The sequence below is a fragment of the Triturus cristatus genome, chromosome 1_2 (assembly GCF_964204655.1).
Source record: "Triturus cristatus chromosome 1_2, aTriCri1.1, whole genome shotgun sequence".
In the NCBI taxonomy this organism is placed as follows: Eukaryota; Metazoa; Chordata; class Amphibia; order Caudata; family Salamandridae; genus Triturus; species Triturus cristatus.
Window position 1 is genome coordinate 1,119,866,860 of NC_140580.1, and position 13,666 is coordinate 1,119,880,525.

A 13,666-nucleotide genomic window follows, 5' to 3' on the forward strand; every position below is an offset into this window, starting at 1 on the left:
GTCAGTTTCAAGTAGTCTCTTAGTTCCGGTGAAAAATGAATTTTCTCAACGAAAAAATTGAGAAAGCAGGAAATAAAAGTAAAGAACTCTTTAAAGTTGTAAAAGATTTTACAGCCCCTTGTGCCATAAAAAATCCCTTTACTCCGACGAAAGAATGGACTGAGAGCATTGCTCAATTTTTCTTCACCAAAATTTCCTCTTTACAGGCCACTTTCGTAGTGGATGGTCCTGACCTTCAGGGGAATTTGGATAGGCTTTTCCTACAGTAACCTCCGTCTGCGAATTGCTTATTACAAATTCCAGCACTCTTGCTAGAAAAATCCTTACACCTTCTTCGCTCTCTTAAGTCAGGCTCTCCTGTGGATCCTTGTCCGGCAAAGAGTCTGGCCTCGGTAGCGGAGGTAATCAACCCGGCAGTCAATCGGGTGCTGAACCTTTCATTATCTAATGGGACAGTACCAGATAGCTGGAAACATGGGAAAATTCTTCCTCTTTTAAAAAAAACCCTCTGCCGATCCCTGGACAGCAGGTAATTACAGACCCATCTCACTGCTGCCTGACCTATCCAAGACTCTGGAGAAATATGTAAACCAGGTTCTCGGGGAGTTTGTGGAATCCAATGGTGTTCTTCATTCTAGCCAATCAGGTTTCCGTGCTAATTACAGCACCGAAACAGCTCTCCTCGAGATATCGGAGTCCATAAAAGTCACCTTGGACAAATGTGGGAGCAGTATTGGTATTGCTTGATTTATCTGCGGCTTTCGATACCGTATCCCATGACCTTCTTCTCGATCGTCTTTGGCGGTGCGGTATTGGTGGCAATGCCCTACAATGGTTCCGGTCTTATTTTACCAATCGCCAGCAGACAGTTTGGTCCCCCCCTTTTGAGACCCCTATTCAATTATTATTATTATTATAATGAAATTTGTTAAGCGCACGGCTACCCCCAACGGGGGTGTCCCGGTGCTGTGGACAGCGACAGTAGAGGACAGAGAAACTAGCAGCTTGCAAATAGCCAGGTCTTCAGTTTACGTCTGAACTGAGCTTCAGAGTCGATCATGCGGATGTTGAGTGGGAGAGTATTCCATAGTCTTGCCGTGATCACTGCAAATGCTCTACCACCTTTTCTAGATCTGTAGTATCTGGGGGGGAGCAGGAGTCGAAGGTAATTAGATCTGAGCGTACGGCAAGAGTGAACTCGCTTCAGCCTCTGTCTGAGGTAGCCTGGCCCCTTGCCATTCAAGGCCCTGAATGTCAGGACCAGGGACTTGAACTGAATGCGGGAAGAAATAGGAAGCCAGTGGAGATTTTTCAAATGGGAAGAGATCGAATGGCGGTAGGGGATGTTACAGATCAGTCTGGCCGCCGCATTTTGGACCATCTGAAGACGGTGAAGGAGGTAGGCTGGTGTTCCCACGTATAGGCTATTACAATAGTCCAGGTGGGATGTGATGAGACCATGTACGACGGTTTTCAATGAATTAGTGGGTAGGTAGGGGGAGATCTTTTTTATCATGCGCAGTTTGCCAAAGCAGGCGGAGGTGACTTTGTGAATTTGGGTTTTACCTGATAGTTCATTGTCAATTTGAATGCCTAGATTGCGGGCCGTCTTAACCGGTACAGGAGGGGGGTTTAGTTACGATGGCCACCATAATGAGGAAGGTAGAGGCATTTTTTGGTTAAAAAAAAGCACCTCGGTTTTGTCGGTGTTTAGTTTCAGAGTGTTGGAGGTCATCCAGGATACGATGTTGGAGAGGCAGGATTTAAAATGAGAGAGTCCTTTGTCAGGTGGTCTTTGAAGGAGAAGATGAGCTGAGTATCATCTGCATACGAGACCACTCTGACTCCAGAGGCCTCTATGACCCTAGCTAAAGGTGATAGATAGACGTTGAAAAAGAGGGGGCTGAGCGCCGATCCCTGAGGGACTCCGCACCTGAGACTTTTTTGTCTTTGGACATAAAGGGGTGGCATCATACCTGTTGCGTTCTGTCCGAAAGAAAGGATTTGATCCAGGCCAAAGGCGTATCATGAATCCCTATATTGTGGAGTCTATCTAACAGTATGGAGTGAGAGACGGTATCGAAGGCTGCGGACAGATCGAGGAGTACCAGCATGGCAACCTCGCCTCTGTCCACGCTTTCCCTAATAGTTTCAGAGACCTCCAGTAAGGCTCTAAAACCGGATTGTGAGTCGTGGAGGAGGTTTTGGGTATCTCGATAGTCGGCCAGTTGCTCTTGCACTATTTGTTCTAATATTTTGGCTGGTTTGGGGAGAAGAGATATCGGACGATAGTTCGAGTAGATGGAAGAATCAGCATCTACCTTTTTTAAGATAGGGATCAGCATGGCCTGTTTCCAAATTATGGGAAATTGGCCTGAGGAGAGAGAAGAGTTCCAGATAGAGATCAGAGGCAGAGCAATGGCAGGGGCAAGGGTCGTGAATACCTGAGCAGGGACAGGGTCGAGAGGAGAGCCAGATTTGCACTGCTGAATTTTTGCTAGGGCAGTGTCAAGGGTGATTTCTTTGAAGGCGTGAAAGCGTATTGAGCTGGATGGGGTAGGACTTTGGGGTGGGGTACCCTCACTTTCCCTATCTGAGGGCTTAAACGCGGAGAATATGTCGATGATTTTTTTATGAAAGAAATCGGAGAGACCATCTCAGAGATCTTGGCTGGGTATAGTAGGGCGGGAAAGGGTGGTAGGTTTAGTAAAGTTTTTCACAATTTGATATAAAGTTTTGGTCGAGTTTTTTGCAGTAGAGATTTTATCGGAAAAATAGTCTTTCATAGTGGCCTTTTTTAGTGAGTTGAATTTTTTCACCGCCGCTCTGTAAATAACCTTAGCGGAGGGATTATAAGTTGAACGCCAGCGGCGTTCAAGCTTTTTGCATTTACTTTTTTCCTCACGAAGCTTTAGGGAGAACCAGGGGCAGAGGGAGTGGACCGAGCCAAAGAGAGGGGTTGTAAGGGGGCGACAGAGTCCACCGCTGAGGAAAGGTATCTATTGAACTTCTCAATATCCGCGTTTAGATCAGTCGAGACATGCCATTTTCGGTTGTCAAGTAAGGGCTTGATCTTGTCGCATGTGACTTTGTACGATTTTCTCCCCATGACCTCCTTTATACTGTCATTAGGAGGCCGGGGGACTGAGGGCACAGAAAAAGGAATAAGGAAGTGGTCTGACCAGATCACGGGAAGTGGCTGTAGAGTTACGAGGGCCGCTAAATTTGTAAATAGAAGGTCTAAGGTGTGGCCTGCTTTATGCGTAGGGCCCTGGATTCTCTGGTCTAGGTTAATACCTTCGAGAGTTTCGAGTAGGGATCTCGTTTTTGGGCAGGATACATCGTCAACATGTATGTTGAAATCACCTAAGATTGTAAAATGGGGGTGTTTCAGGGATAGGTCGGCTAGCGTTGCTAGCAGCTCTGAGAGATGAGATGGTTGTGTGCCAGGAGGGTTGTAGATCAAAGCTCCTGCCAGAATCAGATGTATATCATCCGAAATGCTAAAATACATGGCTTCAATAGGGCCGGATTTAGCTAGTTTCCTGGATGTGACGTTCCACTCTTTCCGCAATATTATGGCGATCCCCCCACCTACTTTGGAACCTGGGCGACTGAAACCTGTGAGGTGGTAGTCCGATGGAATTGCTAAGGTGATATCCGGATTAGAAGTATCTTTGAGCCAGGTATCAGTCAGAAACATCAGGTCCCAACAGTGAGATGTAAGCGATAGCCAGATGTCACTTGCGTGTTTCGGGAGTGATCGGCAGTTGAGAAGGCAGGCTTTTATATTCCTAATTGGTACTGGAGTGGTATTTACTGATCTGCGAGCGCGCGGGCCATTAAATGCGTGGGTAAGCGAGAATGGGCAGTTCTGACACGAAAAGCGCTTAGTGAGCAGTAGTGAAGGATTGCATTTGATATTGCTACAACAGGGCCGGGGGTCTTAATGCCGATAGTTGCGACCTTGACATGCATATACGCCTGGTAGAGGGGACATCGATGGTCCTCCCGGCGCTGGTCGCGGCACAGGCGCGGACGGGCGCAGACGGGCTTGCCTTAGGCGCGCCAGCGGCGCGCCAGCGGCGCACCAGCGGCGCACCAGCGGCGCACCCACTGCGCGCGTCTGCTTAAGGTCCGGAAGTGCATCTCTTTAAATGTCTGCCGCGCTGACCCCTGGCTCCACCCTCCCCGCGTGGTGATTGGCCGCCCTACCCTCCACATCAATCGAGCAAGCCCGTGGTGGACCGGGGTAGGAGCGGCGTGATGAGCACACAAATGAGGTACAATTTCAATATTTAAAATGTGCGAAGGCTAAAAACATGAAGTTTTAAAAGCTGAGAGTAAAAGCACAGTAGACAGCGGCACACCTGTAACTGCTAGCGCGACTGATATCTAGCGCGTGTCCACAGCAAACAGACGGCAGCCTTGCTTTAAATGTCTGCCGCGCTGACCCCTGGCTCCACCCTCCCCGCGTGGTGATTGGCCGCCCTACCCTCCACATCAATCGGGCAAGCCCGTGGTGGACCGGGGTAGGAGCGGCGTGATGAGCACACAAATGAGGTACAATTTCAATATTAAAAATGCGCGAAGGCTAAAAACATGAAGTTTTAAAAGCTGAGAGTAAAAGCACAGTAGACAGCGGCACACCTGTAACTGCTAGCGCGACTGGTATCTAGCGCGTGTCCACAGCAAACAGACGGCTGCCTTGCTTTAAATGTCTGCCGCGCTGACCCCTGGCTCCACCCTCCCCGCGTGGTGATTGGCCACCCTACCCTCCACATCAATCGGGCAAGCCCGTGGTGGACCGGGGTAGGAGCGGCGTGATGAGCACACAAATGAGGTACAATTTCAATATTAAAAATGCGCGAAGGCTAAAAACATGAAGTTTTAAAAGCTGAGAGTAAAAGCACAGTAGACAGCGGCACACCTGTAACTGCTAGCGCGACTGGTATCTAGCGCGTGTCCACAGCAAACAGACGGCAGCCTTGCTTTAAATGTCTGCTGCGCTGACCCCTGGCTCCACCCTCCCCGCGTGGTGATTGGCCGCCCTACCCTCCACATCAATCGGGCAAGCCCGTGGTGGACCGGGGTAGGAGCGGCGTGATGAGCACACAAATGAGGTACAATTTCAATATTAAAAATGCGCGAAGGCTAAAAACATGAAGTTTTAAAAGCTGAGAGTAAAAGCACAGTAGACAGCGGCACACCTGTAACTGCTAGCGTGACTGGTATCTAGCGCGTGTCCACAGCAAATAGACGGCAGCCTTGCTTTAAATGTCTGCCGCGCTGACCCCTGGCTCCACCCTCCCCGCGCGGTGATTGGCCGCCCTACCCTCCACATCAAGCGGGCAAGCCCGTGGTGGACCGGGGTAGGAGCGGCGTGATGAGCACACAAATGAGGTACAATTTCAATATTTAAAATGCGCGAAGGCTAAAAACATGAAGTTTTAAAAGCTGAGAGTAAAAGCACAGTAGACAGCGGCACACCTGTAACTGCTAGCGCGACTGATATCTAGCGCGTGTCCACTAATGTCCATCAATCAATGAATGTGGGAGTTCCTCAGGGATCCATCTTGAGCCCCACATTGTTCAATGTGTATGTGGCTCCCCTGGCATTGTTAGTTGAACCTTTTGGTGCTAGAATCGTTTCCTATGCCGATGACACGCAACTGCTGTTCACATGTGCCAAGGGCGAAGCTTTGGATGGGAAGATGATTAACCTATGCCTATTGGCGGTATTTAACTGGTTTAATGTAAACCAACTACGCTTTAACTCTGAAAAATCAGAAATTATCTTCTTCGGCTGTTCACCGGACGATGAATGGCATGAATGGTGGTCATCTAATATGTCTCCCCCAACTGTCCTGGCCACTACGGTCAAGAACTTGGGGGTCAAATTGGACAATAACCTTTCTATGAATGCCCAGGTTCAATCAGTGGTGGGCACTTGTTTCGGTCTTTTAAGGATGATGCGAAATTTCTTACCGTTACTCTCTATATCTCACAGGAAGACAGTTGTGCAAGCCCTAATACTTTCTCGGCTCGACTATGTGAATGTCCTATAGTTAGGCCTCCCTGAATATTTGTTTAATCGGCTTCAGGTCGCTCAGAACGCTGCTGCCCGAGCGATTTTCCTAGCTGATCGTCGTACTCACACGACCCCTCTCCTTAGAACACTTCACTGGCTTCCAGTGCGTAAGAGGGTGTCTTTCAAGGCACTGGTACTGGCCTTTAAGGCCTTTCATAACGTCGGCGCTCCTTATTTGAGGGTTAGATGCCAGTAGTTTGAACCCGCACGTAATCTACGGTCCTCATCCTCCTGTCGGTTACTTACCCCAAGGTTTTATCGTGCCCGGATGGGAGGTCGTTCATTTCAGGTACTGGCACCTGCACTCTGGAATAATCTATCTATTGAGCTGCGCCGGGAAAATGATCTTTTGCGCTTTCGCCACAAACTAAAAACGTTGCTGTTCTTATGATCGGCGATATGGGTTTTGATTGCTGAGGGTTCTTGTTGCGGGTTCTCTATGTAAGCGCCGGGACACTCTTGGGAGTAGCCGTGCGCTCTATAAATACCCAGTAACATTAACATTAATATTAACAATTCCAACCCGGAAGGGGTTCCTATAAGTTCTGCTCCTGGAGAGGTAGACTAATTAGTCTCCTGTCCGGAAAGCTAAATATGCTTCCAAATGTAAGGGAGTTTCTTTTAGAAGAGCTGCCCCATCCAGCAGTAGTAGGTAGAACCCTTCGGATCTCCAGGCAGACACGGGTCACACACGTGGGGATCTGGTAGTTTTCCCCTACCTTATGCACCGTGCCAGATTACCCGCCATAACTGATTTGTTCTTGTAATAGACCTTAGAGCGCCATTTGGCCTATTGTTGACCACCGACTGTGTAACCCTCTGTCATTCAGTAAACTCCCTCAGCTATGGATGCTTACGTTATCTCCTGATTGATGTTGTCACTGCCATGGTGACGCTCTACCACAATTGCCTGAGGCCCTTTGAAAGCGGCGCTTCAGCCTGCCGCTAAACTTCCTGTCAGGAAGAGAATATCCAACCACATCGCATTAGTCCAAAGAGGCCTCCTGCGGATGACGCCAGAAACCAGGGTATATGTCAATAACACTTGCCTCATCTACAAATCTGTACATCTGGGCAACCATCCTTCCTCGCGAGCGTCCAGTCATGTCTTTGGGACTCGAGGGTTGCAACGGAGAAGCCCTATTCATGATCTGCAATCGGAACTAACTTTCTACTTCTGCAGGAACCATAAAACATACCTCTTCGCAGCTTCTCGGGAGACTGTGGTAAGCACCCTCCCCCACAACACTCTTCCCCTTCTTACTCCATTGTCCTACCCTATACACATTCAACAGGATTTTTTATGTTAGCTGTAAATGCGTGGTCCGCGTTCCCATCTCAGCTTCTGAAGAGCGCTAGTGGGGAAGCAGCGATATATAAACCTAATGACTAAGCAACTTATCAGCTATCATACGGCAAAAGCAATCTCTGCAGCGGCTTACAAAAAAACTCAAGGTGCTACATCAGGAGCGCTCACTAGACGCACCAACGTGATGGGGAGACGCTCAAATATCACCTATTCCTATTGCCATGCATGATGACGTGACACTTGCTATGGTAGATCAGTAAAAATAGTCAATTTTGTAGGGAAACCTCGACTAATTCGTCGTTGGGTTTCTTGAAATCAGTCAGCGGTCACTACTGTGGACCTACCAGCGCTACAGATCACAGGTCGTTGATTCCAGGCCATATCACGACGGGACCCATCTACCAGCAGGCTGGAACGATGCTCTGTGCAGTCTACCATCCCGACTGCTGGGCCCGCAGGAGGTAGTCTTGGGGACCACCGGGCAGAATGGGCAACCAGCAAACCTGAAGGTGCAGAGAGCTGGCCACTAACCACCAAACCTAGAACTGCTCGTTTGGCATGGACATTTTCATCACATTCATCTAAACAGCATTCATGTGCTCAGAACATGCAGATATTTTTCAAACTGTAGCAAGCAGATGTCTTTTCAGCCAAGCCTACATGTCGGTTGCAAAGGAGGCCTGCTTTCTCTTCATCATCTCACCTCATAAAACGTGCTTAAGGACGGGGTGCTATGACACTTTTATTTACGCCACAGCTCATTAGCCTCGTCCCACCCCCGAGTATATCAATAGGACATTGAATCTCTCATGCGTGGGACTGTGGCTTCCAACATGGCTGAACACATCAACCGTGCAGCTAGCAGCCGCGTCCAAGCACACCACCGCTGACTGGAGAATGTTGGAGGCGCGGGCCCACGACGGACCAGGCTCCGCCAGCAGATGTTGCTTCCCCCAGGCTACGCGGTGACCTGGTTGTTAGGGAGGAAGTTGTTGCAGCTGCGTTGCAAGAAGCACTGGGTTACCAGCCAATAACGGAGGTGCGTAGCGCCCACTGGGAAGGTAGCACCTGCTTCACTGAGGTGGCGCGTTCTGGACGCGACAGCAAACTTAATGCAGAGCTAATGCCCAGGAAGGAAAGGAGCAGATGTCAAACTGGAGCTGACGTCGATAACAACTGGGCCTTACAAACCAGGGAGTCGCACATGTTGAGCGGGTTCATCTTGCTGTTGCTGTTCCGCAACAGAGGCCCTGATCCTGCTCCCAGGGCAGGTCAGGAACACATGGCTCGTGGCTGTGAGGATATTGCAGCAGGGCAGCATAACTGCAAAGTTAATTATGAATTACTAGGGGCGACTCTTTCAAAATGTGCATTCCAGAGTTCGGCGGGGGCATTGAAGCCGCTGACATTTGTCCTCATCTGCAATGCTAAATTTGTGTAATGAAAAAAAAGTGCCTGGGACCAAGGATTTTCCTAGGAGCCCTCTGCTGGCTCTGACGAAGGCCCTGGTTGCCAAGTACAATGGCGGCCTAGTCCTGATTCAACCCCATGCCTTTCTTGCTCCACTCTGCACTTCCTGTCTCTTCATTTCACTCTTGCAGTTTCACTTTCACCCTTGTTTTTATTCATGTGTCACTCTTTATCTGCCTTTCTTTTCCACCTACTTGTTTCCTTTTCTACCTTTCTCTCTCGTGCTCTTGGCCAAAGTCTGATTTTTTAAAATGAGTCCTGGTATCCAAAAAAGAGTTCCACTGTTCACCCCCTGCGAGAACCTGCACAAATTAAGGACACACCATATATGAATTTCTAGAGGGACACTCAGTATTTGCATTTCAAAGAGGGATCGTCAGCACCAGTGGATACATTTGTTTGCCTCAAAGACAAACCTCGGCCATGATTTGATTCAAGGTTCTGTGGCCCCTCATCTTTTCCATGTCTGCACGGCCGCCGGTCCATCCAACCTTGGAACCTGATCATTCACTTTTAGTCCATTTCCTCTTTCATCTTCAGTTTGGTGGGGACTGCTCATTGGCCCAGCCCGTGTCCACCACACCGTGGGATGGTGTAACTAGAAGTGATGAACTCGTGACTCCAGTCCCATGTCCCAGTACAGTCGCTGTGCAGTGATGGTGTGACTCCCTCAACCAGTGGTGATCTCACTGAAGCTGTCACGAGGGATGGCGGGATTGCAAAGCGAAAGTCCCAAAGCTGCAGAAACGAAGCATTACCGCACAGGTGCTCTTAGGGCGTGCAGTGCCCACCCTGAAGTAAGGACCCCGGTACATAGTCACCGTTTCATTCGCTAGTGTTGCTGCTTGAAACTTTTCTGACCTAAGAAGGGTACATTTTTTGTTTAAAACTGATAACAGTATCTTGCTGCTATTTAACAGAAGTTTACGATTATTTATTCACAAAAACGGAGCAGCAGCAGGTTTTTGAAAGGAAGAGTCAGAAAAGTGTGCCCTGTAGCACCAAAGGAGCTGACCAGAGGATGGTCCAAGATACAGTGAAAGTCCTCAGTGGTTTCCGTACCGTGTCCGTCAAGGTCGTCTCAAAGGTAAAGGAACATACAAAGATGGTATGTAAGATACTATGTAATAAATGTCTCATGTCGGTATCTTTCTTTTCATTTTGTGAGTAAATGAAATCATAGGTGGAGTAAATGAGAGGCGGTGTCACAGAAGGCCAAAGGACGTGGTTTACCATCGCATGAGCACATTGGATAAAGGCACTTGTGTTAACCTGCAACACGAAAAAATACATGTTTTTATCACTTTTAAGGATGGAGTCATTCGCTTTATGAGAGTGTTTTTTTTTCTTTTTCTCTCATATTTTCAAAACTGGGAACTAAGCACAAATGTTCACCTCTCAACCCTTGAGAGATCTCTTTAAGGCCTTAAAAGTGCAGAGTCCATTCTGGACATGCATGGACACACAGCCAAGATTTGCAAAGGTAACACAGTGTTGGGCCTTTCTCAGAGGCAGAGTGGGTGCTACCAGATAAGTGGGGAGGCAGTGAGTTAAGCAGCACCATGGTAGGTCGCAGGGCGAGTGTATGTAGTAGCATTCAGTGATTACACATGTTACCAGTCGTGGTGGTGGGGCCGAAGATGATGCCGCTGCTACGCGGAAAATAAGGGGAGACACGCCAGCCTCATTCGTCAGCCTTCAGCTCAAAGGGATGGCGTCCTCCTCTATATGTACTGGACGGCCACGTAAACCCTTCTTTCATGGAGGCTACCACTTAGCTCCTCACCCCAAAGAAGCTCACCATGACCAGAGATAGAAAAGGCACACATGAAGGAGCTCGCCATGCCATTCCCCCCAGAGGGAACTGATATTAGCCGCCATGGCCAGACTGGGATCCCAAAGCAGCCCTGCCAATTTTGTCGGACCAGCCCCCCGGAGGAGGAGAAGTGCAAGTGTGAAGCCCTACAGCTTTTGTTACTGGGGGCCAATATTGCAGCACCGTTGAAAAACCCACCCTCAGTAACAAAACCTGCCCCCACCACTGCAAAACCTGCCTCCTTTCTTCCAGCCTCCCGAGGATCACTGGTTGCCTGCTGCGACCCTGTTAGCCACTGTGGCACTGAAGCACCACCTCTGGCCAATTATAGAAATGACACCAGACACACAAGATGGTCAATGACGACATGAGGTGTGAGTGACACACCTCCTCTGTGCGACGCAGTCCTGGGCGCAAGTAAAAAGGGCAAAAAGACCACAGAGATAAAAACCATTGAAATCCGTAGCATAAGTAAACATGAAAAACAGCAAAAAGTATTCTTTGATAACTTTGATGGAAAACCAATTTCAGGGACATATCGCAATCTAGAGGCTTCGGAGGAGGGAGAGGCGATGGCAGTTTGGAAAATGGCAAATACTAAAACCCCATCTGAATTAGTTAAGAAATATCAATTAAGGGATGGAAGAACCACTGCGCGAAGGGCTATAACAGAATTAGATATGTTCCGCGGATCTCCAGAGGAAGCTTGAGCGGTGCACGGCTTGAGGGAGTTAATCAAATAGGGCAGGGGGGGCACCGTCTGCCACTCTGCGGGGGGCGTCTCATCAAAAGTCTCTTCCTTCTCAAGTCAAGCACTTGAAAAGTGCGCGAAAAGACAGAAACCAACGACTGGGGCCCACATTTAGAGCGTGTCGGCGTACTCGCCGTAATGCTGGGGTTTCAATAGTTTCCTTAGTGTGTTGCCTTCAGCCCACACCCTTTACTTCGCATGAGCTTTACCCGCAGTCTTTACCATGGAGGTCAGTATATGTACGGGGTTTTAATCTTTACCACGCATCCCTTACCACAAAGTACTTTATCCGCAGGTAAGTGTGGGTAGGGATAAAAGGATGTTAGGGTTGATTTTTAGGGTACTGGGAAAAGGAGGTTAGGGTGATTTTAAGGGTTAAGGGGTAGTAGAAATTAAGGGAGGTAAGGTTGATATTTGGGTTAAGGAGTAGTCTAGGTAAATGGAATTAGGATGATTTTAGGGTTAAAGGGAGGGTCGAGGGAAAGTGAGGTAAGGTTGATTTTAGGGTTAAAGGGAGTAAATGGAGGTAAGAGTGATGTCATGGTTGAGGGGTGGGTAAAGGTAAAAGGTTAAAGGTGATTTTAGTGTTAAGGGGTGGGTAAAAGTAAAGGGAGGTAAGGGTGATTGTAGGGTTTAGGACTGGTAGAGGGAAGGTGAGGGTGATTTTAGAGTTTAGGAGTGGGTGGAGGTAAAGGGAGGTGAGGATGATTTAATTAAACATGAGCAGTTTTGGTGAGGTTGCCCCCCCTCCCAAGTATATATATTGCTAATTGCTGGTGCTAACTGGAACAGATTTCTTGTCATGAGTCGTGAATTTTGCAACGATTGATACAGTTTTACCACTGTTGTCTAAATATAATAAATGCAGTGAATGCACAACAACCTATTTACCACCAATATAACACAATTTATTGCGCTGCCGTGAATTTCTCTGGGGTAATCTACCTGTAACTTCTGGTGGGCAGTCGCCAGGTTGCGCTTTTTGTGTCACACCTATTGTTCTGCACGGTAAGTCCTTTGGCTGATAGTCCTGTGTTTTTGTACAATATTTAAAAAAATCCCATATGAAATTTGATTCTTTTGTACTAAAGAATTCAGCAAGATCAATACAGAACAGATCAATACAGAACATGCCACCACTTTGTCCCTCACTGCCTCAACGAAGTAATAGCAGAGACATTTTAGAAGCGCAACATGGCTGCAGTGCCAAACAATGACATCAGAGCAGCCTATGGAGAGCTAATATGAGCTCGGTCATTAACTACTGTCATTTGCACAGATTCTAACACGGTGGAGCGTCAAGCATTAACTTCTGATATTTGACCTTTCTGTTCATTATTTACCCTCAGTGTAGGTTTTGCCCATAATCGTGGGGTACTTAAATAATAGCCGATAACGTCCTCAACACAGGCAATAACCCCTAATTGTATCCACCAAAGAAATCTAATGTTCAGTGGTAGGAGATCTATAAAAATCAGCAATTAAGTTTTACGCGTTCCTTTATATTCATATTTAAGATTAAATAGCTTTCATTTTAAAATGTGTTAGTGCAATCTATGATGTTATATATGGTGTAGGCAATACCAAATTATTTTAAAGAAAGTTATATGTGCACCTTTTGCGCCTTCGATTTTGAGTGCTTAGTTTGAACCTGCAATTTATATTTTAGAGCTGGCTGGTAACCAGGATGGCTTAAAATAACTCTATAGGTTCCACTTTATGTGGGTTCGCTGTGTCCAAGCCTCAGCAGTAGTTTCGTGTTAGTGCCTGGACAGGTAGGGGGTAACCTTTCATTGTTAATCCTGGCCTGCCTGAAACACTGAAGAGAAACCTGATCGGTGTGGGTCTATCTGTTGAGAGATTCAGGTGCCAGCATCTCGGATTCCTTCTGTCAAGGCTGAATGTCGCATGCCTGCTTCTCTTCAAATAAACGGGAACTTCCATAAGTTGGACATAAATAATAAAGTGATTTTTAGTTTAACATAGTTTTGTAATGGTGAATCCATCAGAAAATTTATAGCATTATACTGTTATTGCATTATTGTATCAAAGCATATATAGCATTGTACTGTTGTTCCTTTATTGTGTGAGAGCATTTATAGCATTGTACTGGTATGAACTTTTGATCAGAGCATTTATAGCATTGTTCTGTTGTTGCATTATTGTATCAGAGCATTTATAGCATTGTACTGTTATGCACTTTTGTATCAGAGCATTTATAGCATTGTA